This window comes from Bombina bombina, unplaced genomic scaffold (assembly GCF_027579735.1).
Source record: "Bombina bombina isolate aBomBom1 unplaced genomic scaffold, aBomBom1.pri scaffold_1931, whole genome shotgun sequence".
NCBI classification, from domain to species: Eukaryota; Metazoa; Chordata; class Amphibia; order Anura; family Bombinatoridae; genus Bombina; species Bombina bombina.
The window spans coordinates 24,738-42,978 of NW_026511190.1; positions in this window are offsets into that span (position 1 = coordinate 24,738).

The following is an 18,241-nucleotide window of genomic DNA, read 5'->3' on the forward strand; positions in this document are numbered from 1 at the left end:
CAGTGTCTGATTCAACGCCGTGATTAGAGGAAGCCAGATTCCTCATTTTAGACCCGGGAAGAGGCTTTGTAACGGGCGAGAGAAGCAATGTTGCGGCTGTCAAGATGTCAAACTAATCTAATTAGATTCTACGAGGAAGTAAGTAAAAATATAGATAAAGGGGAATCAGTTGATGTGATATACTTAAATTTTGCAAAGGCATTTGATACAGTGCCTCATGAGAGATTAATGCACAAAATTAAGGGACTGGGAATAGCTGAAAATGTTAGCTCATGGATAAATAACTGGATAAAAGATAGGGAGCAACGAGTAGCAGTAAATGGATCATACTCAGATTGGACATAGGTAATCAGTGGCGTCCCCCAGGGATCAGTACTGGGCCCTGATCAGTACTGGGCCCTGTTCTTTTTAATATTTTTATAAATGACTTGGAGCAAGGATTAAATAGCGACATCTCTATTTTTGCAGATGATACTAAGTTAAGTAAGGTCATTAGGTCAGAGCAGGATGAACTCTCTTTGCAAAGGGATTTGCTAAAATTAGAACTATGGCAAGTGAATGGAAAATGAGATTTAATACGGAAAAATGTAAGGTTCTACATTTTGGAAGTAAAAATAAGCAGGCTATGTATTTTTTAAATGGGACAAGACTTAGCCAAACACAGGAGGAAAGGGATTTGGGAGTAGTAATAGATAACAAGCTAAAGATGAGTGCACAATGCAGGGCAGCGGCTTCAAAGGCTAATAAGATACTAGCATGTATTAAAAGAGGCATTGATTCAAGGGAGGAAAGCATAATTCTGTCATTATATAAAGCCCTGGTAAGACCTCACCTTGAGTTTGGAGTGCAGTTCTGGGGACCGATTGCTAAAAAAGATATTGCAGAACTAGAAAAAGTTCAGAGAAGGGCCACAAAGCTAATAAGGGGATTGGAGAAATTAACCTATGAGGAGAGGCTAGCCAAACTGGGTCTGTTCTCTTTAGAAAAAAGGCGCTTGAGAGGTGACATGATTACTTTATATAAATATATTCAAGGCCCATATACAGAGATGGCAGAAGCTCTTTTTATTCCAAGAAAATTGGTTCTGACAAGAGGTCATAATTTAAGGTTGGAGGAAAGGAGATTTAATCTCCTGCAACGGAAACGTTTTTTCACTGTAAGAGCAATAAAATTGTGGAACTCATTACCAAAGGAGGTAGTGAATGCCAATACCATAGATACATTTACATTCACTTTAACTATCCTGCACCCCACTGGGAGTGTCATTTCTTCTGCTGGCTGTGTTTACTTAATCTTTTCAATAGCTGAGACTCCAGTATCAAAACTTTCAGTATAGGTTGGTATACCACAAGCTAAATCAGCTATTTTAAATACCAAAATAAGGGTAAAGGAGCTACTTGTAAACAATTTCATACACTCCAGCAGGTAAAATTGATAATTGGAAACAATTTAAATGGGAGAACATTTATGGGTGAACTGTCCCTTTAACCCCTTAACGACCAGCGCTGTGCCCTGTACGATGCTGGTCGTTCTGCCATGAAGGACCAGCGACATACCCTGTACGTCACTGCAGTCCTGGGCTTCTCTCTGCCATGATCTCACTCAAAATAGCAAGATTGCGCTATTTCTGCATGCTCCGCGAGTGGGGCACTGCAGAAATAGATTTGCAGAGTAATGAGGGTAGGGTACCCCCCAAAGGTCACCCCCATCTTAAGTACTGGCAGAAAGTCTAGAAAGTCCCCCCTCACCCCCCAACCTCCCTGATCCCCCCCAAACAGCTCTCTAACCCTCCCCCCTCTACCTATTTGCTGCCATCTTAGGTACTAGCAGCTGTCTGCCAGTACCCAGTTTGCAGCAAATTAGGCAATTTAAAAAAAATAATAAATAAAATACCTTATTTTTTCTGTAGTGTAGCTGCCCCCCTTTGGGGGTGGGGGAGGGAAGAGAACTGTTTTGAGAGGGGTCAGGGAGGGATCAGGGGGTGGGATGTGTTAGGTGGGAGGCTGATCTCTACAAGATACCTAATTAACCACTTCACTGCTGGGCATAATACAAGTGTGGTGCACAACGGCATTTAGCGGCCTTCTAATTACCAAAAAGCAATGCCAAAGCCATATATGTCTGCTATTTCTGAACGAAGGTGATCCCAGAGAAGCATTTACAACCATTTGTGCCATAATTGCACAAGCTGTTTGTAAATAATTTCAGTGAGAAACCTAAAATTGTGAAAAAGTTAACGATTTTTTTTATTTGATCGCATTTGGCGGTTAAATGGTGGCATGAAATATAACAAAATGGGCTTACATCAATGCGTTGGGTTGACTACTAAAAAAATATATAACGTTTTGATAGGTAAATATAAAAATGAAGGCTCTATTTCTGTTTAAATGTTGTGATGGCAAAAATGCTCTGGTCTTTTGGGGAAGATTTTGGGGCCGAATGGAGCTTGATGACCCTTGTTTCCGGCGAGCCTTCAGGCTCGCTGGAAACAGAAGTTATGAAGCAGCGGTCTAAAGACCGCTACTCCATAACTTGTCCGCCTGCTCTGAGGCGGCGGACAGAAATCAATCCGATCGAATACGATCAGGTTGATTGACAACCCCTGCTAGTAGCCAATTGTCCGCAAATCTACAGTGGGTGGTATTGCACAACTGCTGGTGCAATGATAAATGCCGACAGTGTATGCTGTCGGCATTTAGCGATGTACATCGGACATGATACGCTACATCGTATCATGTCGGCTTGCACTAAATATGTCGCTTTGTCTAAAATGCCCGGTCCTTAAGGGGTTAAGCCCTTGGTGGCTACACAATGCTCTTCAGCCCTGTCTGATAAATATTCCTCAGATATCCCTGAATTCCTTCTCCCTATTTGTTCTTACCAATTTTGACTACACCACCTGCTCACTACTCTACATCTACTGCTCTACATCTACTGCTCTAAATCTACTGTTCTACATCTACTGCTCTACATCTACTGCTCTACATCTACTGATTTACATCTACTGTTCTACATCTACTGCTCTACATCTACTGTTCTACATCTACTGCTCTACATCTACTGCTCTACATCTACTGCTCTACATCTACTGCTCTACATCTACTGCTCTACATCTACTGCTCTACATCTACTGCTCTACATCTACTGTTCTACATCTACTGCTCTACATCTACTGCTCTACATCTACTGCTCTACATCTACTGCTCTACATCTACTGTTCTACATCTACTGCTTTACATCTACTGCTTTACATCTACTGCTTTACATCTACTGCTCTATATCTACTGTTCTACATCTACTGCTTTACATCTACTGCTCTACATCTACTGCTCTACATCTACTGCTTTACATCTACTGCTCTACATCTACTGCTCTACATCTACTGCTTTACATCTACTGCTTTACATCTACTGCTTTACATCTACTGCTCTACATCTACTGATCTACATCTACTGCTCTACATCTACTGATCTACATCTACTGTTCTACATCTACTGCTCTACATCTACTGCTCTACATCTACTGCTCTACATCTACTGCTCTACATCTACTGTTCTACATCTACTGCTTTACATCTACTGCTCTACATCTACTGCTTTACATCTACTGCTTTACATCTACTGTTCTACATCTACTGCTCTACATCTACTGTTCTACATCTACTGATCTACATCTACTGCTCTACATCTACTGCTCTACATCTACTGCTCTACTTCTACTGCTTTACATCTACTGCTCTATATCTACTGTTCTACATCTACTGCTTTACATCTACTGCTCTACATCTACTGCTTTACATCTACTGCTCTACATCTACTGCTTTACATCTACTGATCTACATCTACTGCTCTACATCTACTGCTCTACATCTACTGTTCTACATCTACTGCTCTACATCTACTGCTCTATATCTACTGCTCTACATCTACTGCTCTACATCTACTGCTCTACATCTACTGCTCTACATCTACTGTTCTACATCTACTGCTTTACATCTACTGTTCTACATCTACTGCTTTACATCTACTGTTCTACATCTACTGATCTACATCTACTGCTTTACATCTACTGCTCTACATATACTGCTCTACATCTACTGCTCTACATCTAATGTTCTACATCTACTGTTCTACATCTACTGTTCTACATCTACTGTTCTACATCTACTGCTTTACATCTACTGTTCTACATCTACTGCTTTACATCTACTGTTCTACATCTACTGCTCTACATCTACTGCTCTACATCTACTGTTCTACATCTACTGCTTTACATCTACTGTTCTACATCTACTGTTCTACATCTACTGCTCTACATCTACTGCTCTACATCTACTGCTCTACATCTACTGTTCTACATCTACTGTTCTACATCTACTGCTTTACATCTACTGCTTTACATCTACTGCTCTATATCTACTGCTCTATATCTACTGCTTTACATCTACTGCTCTATATCTACTGTTCTACATCTACTGCTTTACATCTACTGCTCTACATCTACTGCTTTACATCTACTGCTCTACATCTACTGCTCTACATCTACTGCTCTACATCTACTGCTCTACATCTACTGATCTACATCTACTGATCTACATCTACTGATCTACATCTACTGTTCTACATCTACTGCTTTACATCTACTGCTTTACATCTACTGCTCTACATCTACTGCTCTACATCTACTGCTTTACATCTACTGCTTTACATCTACTGTTCTACATCTACTGCTCTACATCTACTGTTCTACATCTACTGATCTACATCTACTGCTCTACATCTACTGTTCTACATCTACTGCTCTACATCTACTGCTCTACATCTACTGCTTTACATCTACTGCTCTACATCTACATCTACTGCTCTACATCTACTGCTCTACATCTACTGCTTTACATCTACTGCTCTACATCTACTGCTTTACATCTACTGCTTTACATCTACTGCTCTACATCTACTGCTCTACATCTACTGTTCTACATCTACTGCTTTACATCTACTGCTCTATATCTACTGCTCTATATCTACTGCTTTACATCTACTGCTCTATATCTACTGCTCTATATCTACTGCTTTACATCTACTGCTTTACATCTACTGCTCTACATCTACTGCTCTACATCTACTGCTCTACATCTACTGTTCTACATCTACTGCTCTACATCTACTGCTTTACATCTACTGTTCTACATCTACTGATTTACATCTACTGATTTACATCTACTGATTTACATCTACTGCTCTACATCTACTGATTTACATCTACTGCTTTACATCTACTGCTCTACATCTACTGCTCTACATCTACTGTTCTACATCTACTGCTCTACATCTACTGCTCTACATCTACTGCTCTACATCTACTGTTCTACATCTACTGCTCTACATCTACTGCTTTACATCTACTGTTCTACATCTACTGATTTACATCTACTGATTTACATCTACTGCTTTACATCTACTGCTCTACATCTACTGCTCTACATCTACTGTTCTACATCTACTGCTCTACATCTACTGCTCTACATCTACTGCTCTACATCTACTGCTTTACATCTACTGCTCTACATCTACTGCTCTACATCTACTGCTCTACATCTACTGCTCTACATCTACTGCTCTACATCTACTGCTCTACATCTACTGTTCTACATCTACTGCTCTACATCTACTGATTTACATCTACTGATTTACATCTACTGCTTTACATCTACTGCTCTACATCTACTGCTCTACATCTACTGATTTACATCTACTGCTCTACATCTACTGATTTACATCTACTGCTCTACATCTACTGATTTACATCTACTGCTTTACATCTACTGCTCTACATCTACTGATTTACATCTACTGATTTACATCTACTGCTCTACATCTACTGATTTACATCTACTGCTTTACATCTACTGATTTACATCTACTGATTTACATCTACTGATTTACATCTACTGATTTACATCTACTGCTCTACATCTACTGATTTACATCTACTGATTTACATCTACTGCTCTACATCTACTGATTTACATCTACTGATTTACATCTACTGATTTACATCTACTGATTTACATCTACTGCTCTACATCTACTGCTCTATATCTACTGCTTTACATCTACTGCTTTACATCTACTGCTCTACATCTACTGCTCTACATCTACTGCTCTACATCTACTGTTCTACATCTACTGTTCTACATCTACTGCTTTACATCTACTGTTCTACATCTACTGATTTACATCTACTGATTTACATCTACTGCTTTACATCTACTGCTCTACATCTACTGATTTACATCTACTGCTTTACATCTACTGCTCTACATCTACTGCTCTACATCTACTGTTCTACATCTACTGCTCTACATCTACTGCTCTACATCTACTGCTCTACATCTACTGCTTTACATCTACTGCTCTACATCTACTGATTTACATCTACTGCTCTACATCTACTGCTCTACATCTACTGATTTACATCTACTGCTTTACATCTACTGCTCTACATCTACTGCTTTACATCTACTGCTCTACATCTACTGCTCTACATCTACTGCTTTACATCTACTGCTCTACATCTACTGATTTACATCTACTGCTCTACATCTACTGCTCTACATCTACTGATTTACATCTACTGCTTTACATCTACTGCTCTACATCTACTGCTCTACATCTACTGCTCTACATCTACTGCTCTACATCTACTGATCTACATCTACATCTACTGATTTACATCTACTGCTTTACATCTACTGCTCTACATCTACTGCTCTACATCTACTGCTCTACATCTACTGATCTACATCTACTGATCTACATCTACTGATCTACATCTACTGCTCTACATCTACTGATTTACATCTACTGATTTACATCTACTGATTTACATCTACTGATTTACATCTACTGCTCTACATCTACTGATTTACATCTACTGCTCTACATCTACTGCTCTACATCTACTGATTTACATCTACTGCTCTACATCTACTGATTTACATCTACTGCTCTACATCTACTGATTTACATCTACTGCTTTACATCTACTGCTCTACATCTACTGATTTACATCTACTGATTTACATCTACTGCTCTACATCTACTGATTTACATCTACTGCTTTACATCTACTGCTCTACATCTACTGTTCTACATCTACTGATCTACATCTACTGCTCTACATCTACTGATTTACATCTACTGATTTACATCTACTGCTTTACATCTACTGCTCTACATCTACTGATTTACATCTACTGCTCTACATCTACTGATTTACATCTACTGCTCTACATCTACTGATTTACATCTACTGCTTTACATCTACTGATTTACATCTACTGATTTACATCTACTGTTCTACATCTACTGATCTACATCTACTGCTCTACATCTACTGATTTACATCTACTGCTTTACATCTACTGATCTACATCTACTGATTTACATCTACTGATTTACATCTACTGCTTTACATCTACTGATTTACATCTACTGATTTACATCTACTGATTTACATCTACTGATTTACATCTACTGATTTACATCTACTGATTTACATCTACTGCTCTACATCTACTGATTTACATCTACTGCTTTACATCTACTGATTTACATCTACTGCTCTACATCTACTGATTTACATCTACTGCTTTACATCTACTGATTTACATCTACTGATTTACATCTACTGATTTACATCTACTGTTCTACATCTACTGATTTACATCTACTGATTTACATCTACTGCTCTACATCTACTGATTTACATCTACTGATTTACATCTACTGCTCTACATCTACTGATTTACATCTACTGATTTACATCTACTGTTCTACATCTACTGATTTACATCTACTGATTTACATCTACTGATTTACATCTACTGCTTTACATCTACTGATTTACATCTACTGCTTTACATCTACTGATTTACATCTACTGCTTTACATCTACTGCTTTACATCTACTGATTTACATCTACTGCTTTACATCTACTGCTTTACATCTACTGATTTACATCTACTGATTTACATCTACTGATTTACATCTACTGCTTTACATCTACTGATTTACATCTACTGCTTTACATCTACTGCTTTACATCTACTGCTTTACATCTACTGCTTTACATCTACTGCTTTGCATCTACTGCTTTACATCTACTGCTTTACATCTACTGATTTACATCTACTGATTTATATCTACTGATTTACATCTACTGATTTACATCTACTGATTTACATCTACTGATTTACATCTACTGATTTACTTCTACTGCTTTACATCTACTGCTCTACATCTACTGCTTTACATCTACTGATTTACATCTACTGTTCTACATCTACTGCTTTACATCTACTGATTTACATCTACTGCTCTACATCTACTGATTTACATCTACTGATTTACATCTACTGATTTACATCTACTGATTTACATCTACTGTTCTACATCTACTGATTTACATCTACTGATTTACATCTACTGCTTTACATCTACTGCTTTACATCTACTGCTTTACATCTACTGATTTACATCTACTGCTTTACATCTACTGATTTACATCTACTGCTTTACATCTACTGATTTACATCTACTGATTTACATCTACTGATTTACATCTACTGATTTACATCTACTGCTCTACATCTACTGATTTACATCTACTGCTTTACATCTACTGATTTACATCTACTGATTTACATCTACTGATTTACATCTACTGATTTACATCTACTGATTTACATCTACTGATTTACATCTACTGCTCTACATCTACTGATTTACATCTACTGATTTACATCTACTGCTCTACATCTACTGATTTACATCTACTGATTTACATCTACTGATTTACATCTACTGCTTTACATCTACTGATTTACATCTACTGTTCTACATCTACTGATTTACATCTACTGATTTACATCTACTGATTTACATCTACTGATTTACATCTACTGATTTACATCTACTGATTTACATCTACTGTTCTACATCTACTGATTTACATCTACTGATTTACATCTACTGATTTACATCTACTGATTTACATCTACTGCTCTACATCTACTGATTTACATCTACTGCTCTACATCTACTGATTTACATCTACTGCTCTACATCTACTGATTTACATCTACTGATTTACATCTACTGATTTACATCTACTGATTTACATCTACTGATTTACATCTACTGTTCTACATCTACTGATTTACATCTACTGATTTACATCTACTGATTTACATCTACTGATTTACATCTACTGTTCTACATCTACTGATCTACATCTACTGCTCTACATCTACTGATTTACATCTACTGCTTTACATCTACTGATCTACATCTACTGATTTACATCTACTGATTTACATCTACTGCTTTACATCTACTGATTTACATCTACTGATTTACATCTACTGATTTACATCTACTGATTTACATCTACTGATTTACATCTACTGATTTACATCTACTGCTCTACATCTACTGATTTACATCTACTGCTTTACATCTACTGATTTACATCTACTGATTTACATCTACTGCTCTACATCTACTGATTTACATCTACTGCTTTACATCTACTGATTTACATCTACTGATTTACATCTACTGATTTACATCTACTGTTCTACATCTACTGATTTACATCTACTGATTTACATCTACTGCTCTACATCTACTGATTTACATCTACTGATTTACATCTACTGCTCTACATCTACTGATTTACATCTACTGATTTACATCTACTGTTCTACATCTACTGATTTACATCTACTGATTTACATCTACTGATTTACATCTACTGCTTTACATCTACTGATTTACATCTACTGCTTTACATCTACTGATTTACATCTACTGCTTTACATCTACTGCTTTACATCTACTGATTTACATCTACTGCTTTACATCTACTGCTTTACATCTACTGATTTACATCTACTGATTTACATCTACTGATTTACATCTACTGCTTTACATCTACTGATTTACATCTACTGCTTTACATCTACTGCTTTACATCTACTGCTTTACATCTACTGCTTTACATCTACTGCTTTACATCTACTGCTTTACATCTACTGCTTTACATCTACTGATTTACATCTACTGATTTATATCTACTGATTTACATCTACTGATTTACATCTACTGATTTACATCTACTGATTTACATCTACTGATTTACTTCTACTGCTTTACATCTACTGCTCTACATCTACTGCTTTACATCTACTGATTTACATCTACTGTTCTACATCTACTGCTTTACATCTACTGATTTACATCTACTGCTCTACATCTACTGATTTACATCTACTGATTTACATCTACTGATTTACATCTACTGATTTACATCTACTGTTCTACATCTACTGATTTACATCTACTGATTTACATCTACTGCTTTACATCTACTGCTTTACATCTACTGCTTTACATCTACTGATTTACATCTACTGATTTACATCTACTGCTTTACATCTACTGATTTACATCTACTGATTTACATCTACTGATTTACATCTACTGATTTACATCTACTGATTTACATCTACTGCTCTACATCTACTGATTTACATCTACTGCTTTACATCTACTGATTTACATCTACTGATTTACATCTACTGATTTACATCTACTGATTTACATCTACTGATTTACATCTACTGATTTACATCTACTGCTCTACATCTACTGATTTACATCTACTGATTTACATCTACTGCTCTACATCTACTGATTTACATCTACTGATTTACATCTACTGATTACATCTACTGATTACATCTACTGCTTTACATCTACTGATTTACATCTACTGTTCTACATCTACTGATTTACATCTACTGATTTACATCTACTGATCTACATCTACTGATTTACATCTACTGCTCTACATCTACTGATTTACATCTACTGCTTTACATCTACTGATTTACATCTACTGATTTACATCTACTGGTTACATCTACTGATTTACATCTACTGCTCTACATCTACTGATTTACATCTACTGCTCTACATCTACTGATTTACATCTACTGCTCTACATCTACTGATTTACATCTACTGATTTACATCTACTGATTTACATCTACTGATTTACATCTACTGATTTACATCTACTGCTTTACATCTACTGATTACATCTACTGATTTACATCTACTGATTTACATCTACTGATTTACATCTACTGATTTACATCTACTGCTCTACATCTACTGATTTACATCTACTGCTCTACATCTACTGATTTACATCTACTGCTCTACATCTACTGATTTACATCTACTGCTCTACATCTACTGATTTACATCTACTGATTTACATCTACTGATTTACATCTACTGCTCTACATCTACTGATTTACATCTACTGCTTTACATCTACTGATTTACATCTACTGCTTTACATCTACTGTTCTACATCTACTGATTTACATCTACTGATTTACATCTACTGATTTACATCTACTGATTTACATCTACTGATTTACATCTACTGTTCTACATCTACTGATTTACATCTACTGCTCTACATCTACTGATTTACATCTACTGATTTACATCTACTGATTTACATCTACTGATTTACATCTACTGCTCTACATCTACTGATTTACATCTACTGCTTTACATCTACTGATTTACATCTACTGATTTACATCTACTGATTTACATCTACTGCTTTACATCTACTGATTTACATCTACTGATTTACATCTACTGCTCTACATCTACTGATTTACATCTACTGCTCTACATCTACTGATTTACATCTACTGCTTTACATCTACTGATTTACATCTACTGATTTACATCTACTGCTCTACATCTACTGATTTACATCTACTGCTCTACATCTACTGATTTACATCTACTGCTCTACATCTACTGATTTACATCTACTGCTCTACATCTACTGATTTACATCTACTGATTTACATCTACTGTTCTACATCTACTGATTTACATCTACTGCTTTACATCTACTGCTTTACATCTACTGATTTACATCTACTGTTCTACATCTACTGATTTACATCTACTGCTTTACATCTACTGATTTACATCTACTGATTTACATCTACTGTTCTACATCTACTGATTTACATCTACTGCTCTACATCTACTGCTTTACATCTACTGATTTACATCTACTGATTTACATCTACTGCTTTACATCTACTGATTTACATCTACTGCTCTACATCTACTGATTTACATCTACTGCTCTACATCTACTGATTTACATCTACTGATTTACATCTACTGCTCTACATCTACTGATTTACATCTACTGCTCTACATCTACTGATTTACATCTACTGCTCTACATCTACTGATTTACATCTACTGATTTACATCTACTGCTCTACATCTACTGATTTACATCTACTGATTTACATCTACTGATTTACATCTACTGCTCTACATCTACTGATTTACATCTACTGATTTACATCTACTGATTTACATCTACTGCTTTACATCTACTGATTTACATCTACTGATTTACATCTACTGATTTACATCTACTGATTTACATCTACTGATTTACATCTACTGCTCTACATCTACTGATTTACATCTACTGCTCTACATCTACTGATTTACATCTACTGATTTACATCTACTGATTTACATCTACTGATTTACATCTACTGATTTACATCTACTGCTTTACATCTACTGATTTACATCTACTGATTTACATCTACTGCTCTACATCTACTGATTTACATCTACTGCTTTACATCTACTGATTTACATCTACTGATTTACATCTACTGATTTACATCTACTGATTTACATCTACTGATTTACATCTACTGATTTACATCTACTGCTCTACATCTACTGATTTACATCTACTGATTTACATCTACTGCTCTACATCTACTGATTTACATCTACTGCTCTACATCTACTGATTTACATCTACTGCTCTACATCTACTGATTTACATCTACTGCTCTACATCTACTGCTCTACATCTACTGATTTACATCTACTGCTCTACATCTACTGATTTACATCTACTGATTTACATCTACTGATTTACATCTACTGATTTACATCTACTGCTCTACATCTACTGATTTACATCTACTGCTCTACATCTACTGATTTACATCTACTGCTCTACATCTACTGATTTACATCTACTGCTTTACATCTACTGCTCTACATCTACTGATTACATCTACTGCTCTACATCTACTGATTTACATCTACTGCACTACATCTACTGCTCTACATCTACTGCTCTACAACTACTGATTTACACATCTACTGCCTCTACATCTACTGCTCTACATCTACTGTTCTACATCTACTGCTCTACATCTACTGATTTTACATCTACTGCTCTACATCTACTGCTCTACATCTACTGCTTCTACATCTACTGCTCCTACATCTACTGTTCTACATCTACTTGATTTACACTCTACTGCTTTACATCTACTGCTCACACTACATCTACTGATTATACATCTACTGCCTTACGATCTATGATATTTAACTATCTGATTTACATCTACTGATTTACATCACTGCACTACATCTACTGATTTACATCTACTGATTTACATCTCACTGTTCAACATCTATGCTCTAAACACCAACGCTTTACATCACGTTCTACATCTACTGCTCTACATCTACTGCTCTACCATCTACTGATTTACATCTACTGATTTACATCTACTGCTCTACCATCTACTGATTTACATCTACTGTTTACATCTACTGCTTTACATCTACTGATTTACATCTACTGATTTACATCTACTGATTTACATCTACTGATTTACATCTACTGATTTACATCTACTGATTTACATCTACTGCTCTACATCTACTGATTTACATCTACTGCTTTACATCTACTGATTTACATCTACTGCTCTACATCTACTGATTTACATCTACTGCTTTACATCTACTGATTTACATCTACTGATTTACATCTACTGATTTACATCTACTGTTCTACATCTACTGATTTACATCTACTGATTTACATCTACTGCTCTACATCTACTGATTTACATCTACTGATTTACATCTACTGCTCTACATCTACTGTTCTACATCTACTGCTCTACATCTACTGATTTACATCTACTGCTCTACATCTACTGCTCTACATCTACTGCTCTACATCTACTGCTCTACATCTACTGTTCTACATCTACTGATTTACATCTACTGCTTTACATCTACTGCTCTACATCTACTGATTTACATCTACTGCTTTACATCTACTGATTTACATCTACTGATTTACATCTACTGATTTACATCTACTGCTCTACATCTACTGATTTACATCTACTGATTTACATCTACTGTTCTACATCTACTGCTCTACATCTACTGCTTTACATCTACTGTTCTACATCTACTGCTCTACATCTACTGCTCTACATCTACTGATTTACATCTACTGATTTACATCTACTGCTCTACATCTACTGATTTACATCTACTGATTTACATCTACTGCTTTACATCTACTGATTTACATCTACTGATTTACATCTACTGATTTACATCTACTGATTTACATCTACTGATTTACATCTACTGCTCTACATCTACTGATTTACATCTACTGATTTACATCTACTGATTTACATCTACTGCTCTACATCTACTGATTTACATCTACTGCTTTACATCTACTGATTTACATCTACTGATTTACATCTACTGATTTACATCTACTGTTCTACATCTACTGATTTACATCTACTGATTTACATCTACTGCTCTACATCTACTGATTTACATCTACTGATTTACATCTACTGCTCTACATCTACTGATTTACATCTACTGATTTACATCTACTGTTCTACATCTACTGATTTACATCTACTGATTTACATCTACTGATTTACATCTACTGCTTTACATCTACTGATTTACATCTACTGCTTTACATCTACTGATTTACATCTACTGCTTTACATCTACTGCTTTACATCTACTGATTTACATCTACTGCTTTACATCTACTGCTTTACATCTACTGATTTACATCTACTGCTTTACATCTACTGCTTTACATCTACTGATTTACATCTACTGCTTTACATCTACTGCTTTACATCTACTGCTTTACATCTACTGCTTTACATCTACTGCTTTACATCTACTGATTTACATCTACTGATTTACATCTACTGATTTACATCTACTGCTTTACATCTACTGATTTACATCTACTGATTTACATCTACTGATTTACATCTACTGATTTACATCTACTGCTCTACATCTACTGCTTTACATCTACTGATTTACATCTACTGTTCTACATCTACTGATTTACATCTACTGATTTACATCTACTGCTCTACATCTACTGATTTACATCTACTGATTTACATCTACTGATTTACATCTACTGATTTCTACAATCAGCTGCTTTACATCTACTGATTTACATCTACTGCTTTACATCTACTGCTTTAATCTAATGCTCTACAACTACTGATTTACATCTACTGCTTCTACATCTACTGATTTACATCTAGCTGCTCTACATCTACTGATTTACATCTACTGCTTTACATCTACTGATTTACATCTACTGATTTACATCTACTGATTTACATCTACTGATTTACATCTACTGATCTACATCTATCTGATTTACATCTACTGACTTTACATCTCACTGCTTTTACATTCTACTGATTTACATCTTACCTGATTTAATATATGCCTCTACATCTACTGCTTTACAATCTACTGATTTACATCTACTGCTCTACATCTACTGCTTTACATCTACTGATTTACATCTACTGATTTACATCTACTGCTTTACATCTACTGATTTACATCTACTGATTCTACATCTATGATTTACATCTACTGATTTACATCTACTGATTTACATCTACTGATCTTAATCTACTGCTTCTACATCTACTGATTTACATCTACTGCTCTAATTACTGTTTACATCTACTGATTTACATCTACTGATTTACATCTACTGCTCTACATCTACTGATTTACATCTAATGATTTACATCTACTGAATTACATCTACTGTTACATTACTGTTCTACATCTACTGACTTTACATCTACTGATTTACATCCTACTGACTTTACATCTACTGATTTACATCCTACTGATTTACATCCTACTGCTTCTACATATACTGATTTACATCTACTGCTTTACATCTACTGATTTACATCTACTGCTTTACATCTACTGATTTACATCTACTGATTTACATCTACTGCTATACATCTACTGATTTACATCTACTGCTCTACATCTACTGATTTACATCTACTGCTTTACATCTACTGATTTACATCTACTGCTTTACATCTACTGATTTACATCTACTGATTTACATCTACTGATTTACATCTACTGATTTACATCTAATGCTTTACAATCTACTGCTCTACATCTACTGATTTTACATCTACTGCTTCTACATCTACTGATTTACATCTACTGATTTACATCTAACTGATTTTACATCTACGTGCTTTTCACTCTACTGATTTACATCTACTGTTCTACATCATACTGATTTACATCTACTGCTTCTACATCTACTGATTTACATTACTGCTTTACCATCTACTGATTTACATCTACTGCTATACATCTACTGATTTACATCTACTGCTTTACATCTACTGATTTACATCTACTGCTCATACATCTACTGATTTAAATCTACTGCTTTACATCCTACTGATTTACATCTACTGATTTACATCTACTGATCTTAATCTACTGATTTACATCTACTGATTTACATCTACTGCTTTACATCTACTGATTTACATCTACTGATTTACATCTACTGATTTACATCTACTGATTTACATCTACTGATTTACATCTACTGCTTTACATCTACTGATTTACATCTACTGCTCTACATCTACTGATTTACATCTACTGATTTACATCTACTGATTTACATCTACTGATTTACATCTACTGATTTACATCTACTGCTCTACATCTACTGATTTACATCTACTGATTTACATCTACTGCTTTACATCTACTGATTTACATCTACTGATTTACATCTACTGATTTACATCTACTGATTTACATCTACTGCTTTACATCTACTGATTTACATCTACTGATTTACATCTACTGCTCTACATCTACTGATTTACATCTACTGCTCTACATCTACTGATTTACATCTACTGCTCTACATCTACTGATTTACATCTACTGCTCTACATCTACTGATTTACATCTACTGCTCTACATCTACTGATTTACATCTACTGATTTACATCTACTGATTTACATCTACTGATTTACATCTACTGATTTACATCTACTGCTTTACATCTACTGATTTACATCTACTGATTTACATCTACTGCTCTACATCTACTGATTTACATCTACTGCTCTACATCTACTGATTTACATCTACTGATTTACATCTACTGATTTACATCTACTGATATTACATCTACTGATTTACATCTACTGATTTACCATCTACTGCTCTACATCTACTGATTTACATCTACTGATTTACATCTACTGCTCTACATCTACTGATTTACATCTACTGCTCTACATCTACTGATTTACATCTACTGCTCTACATCTACTGATTTACATCTACTGCTCTACATCTACTGTTCTACTTCTACTGATTTCATCTATGCCATTACTATCTACTGATTACATCTACTGATCTACATCTACTGATTTACATCTACTGATTTACATCTACTGATTTACATCTACTGATTTACATCTTACTGCTCTACATCTACTGATTTACAGTCTACTGCTCTACATCTACTGATTTACATCTACTGCTCTACATCTACTGATTTACATCTACTGCTTTACATCTACTGCTCTACATCTACTGATTTACATCTACTGCTCTACATCTACTGATTTACATCTACTGCTCTACATCTACTGCTCTACATCTACTGCTCTACATCTACTGATTCTACATCTACTGCTCTACATTTACTGTTCTACATCTACTGCTCTACATCTACTCGCTTTACATCTACTGCTCTACATCTACTGCTTCTACATCTACTGCTCTACATCTACTGCTATACATCTACTTGCTCATACATCTACTGCTATTACATCTACTGATTTACATCTATTCTCTACATCTACTGATTTACCATCTACTGCTTTACATCTACTGCTTTAC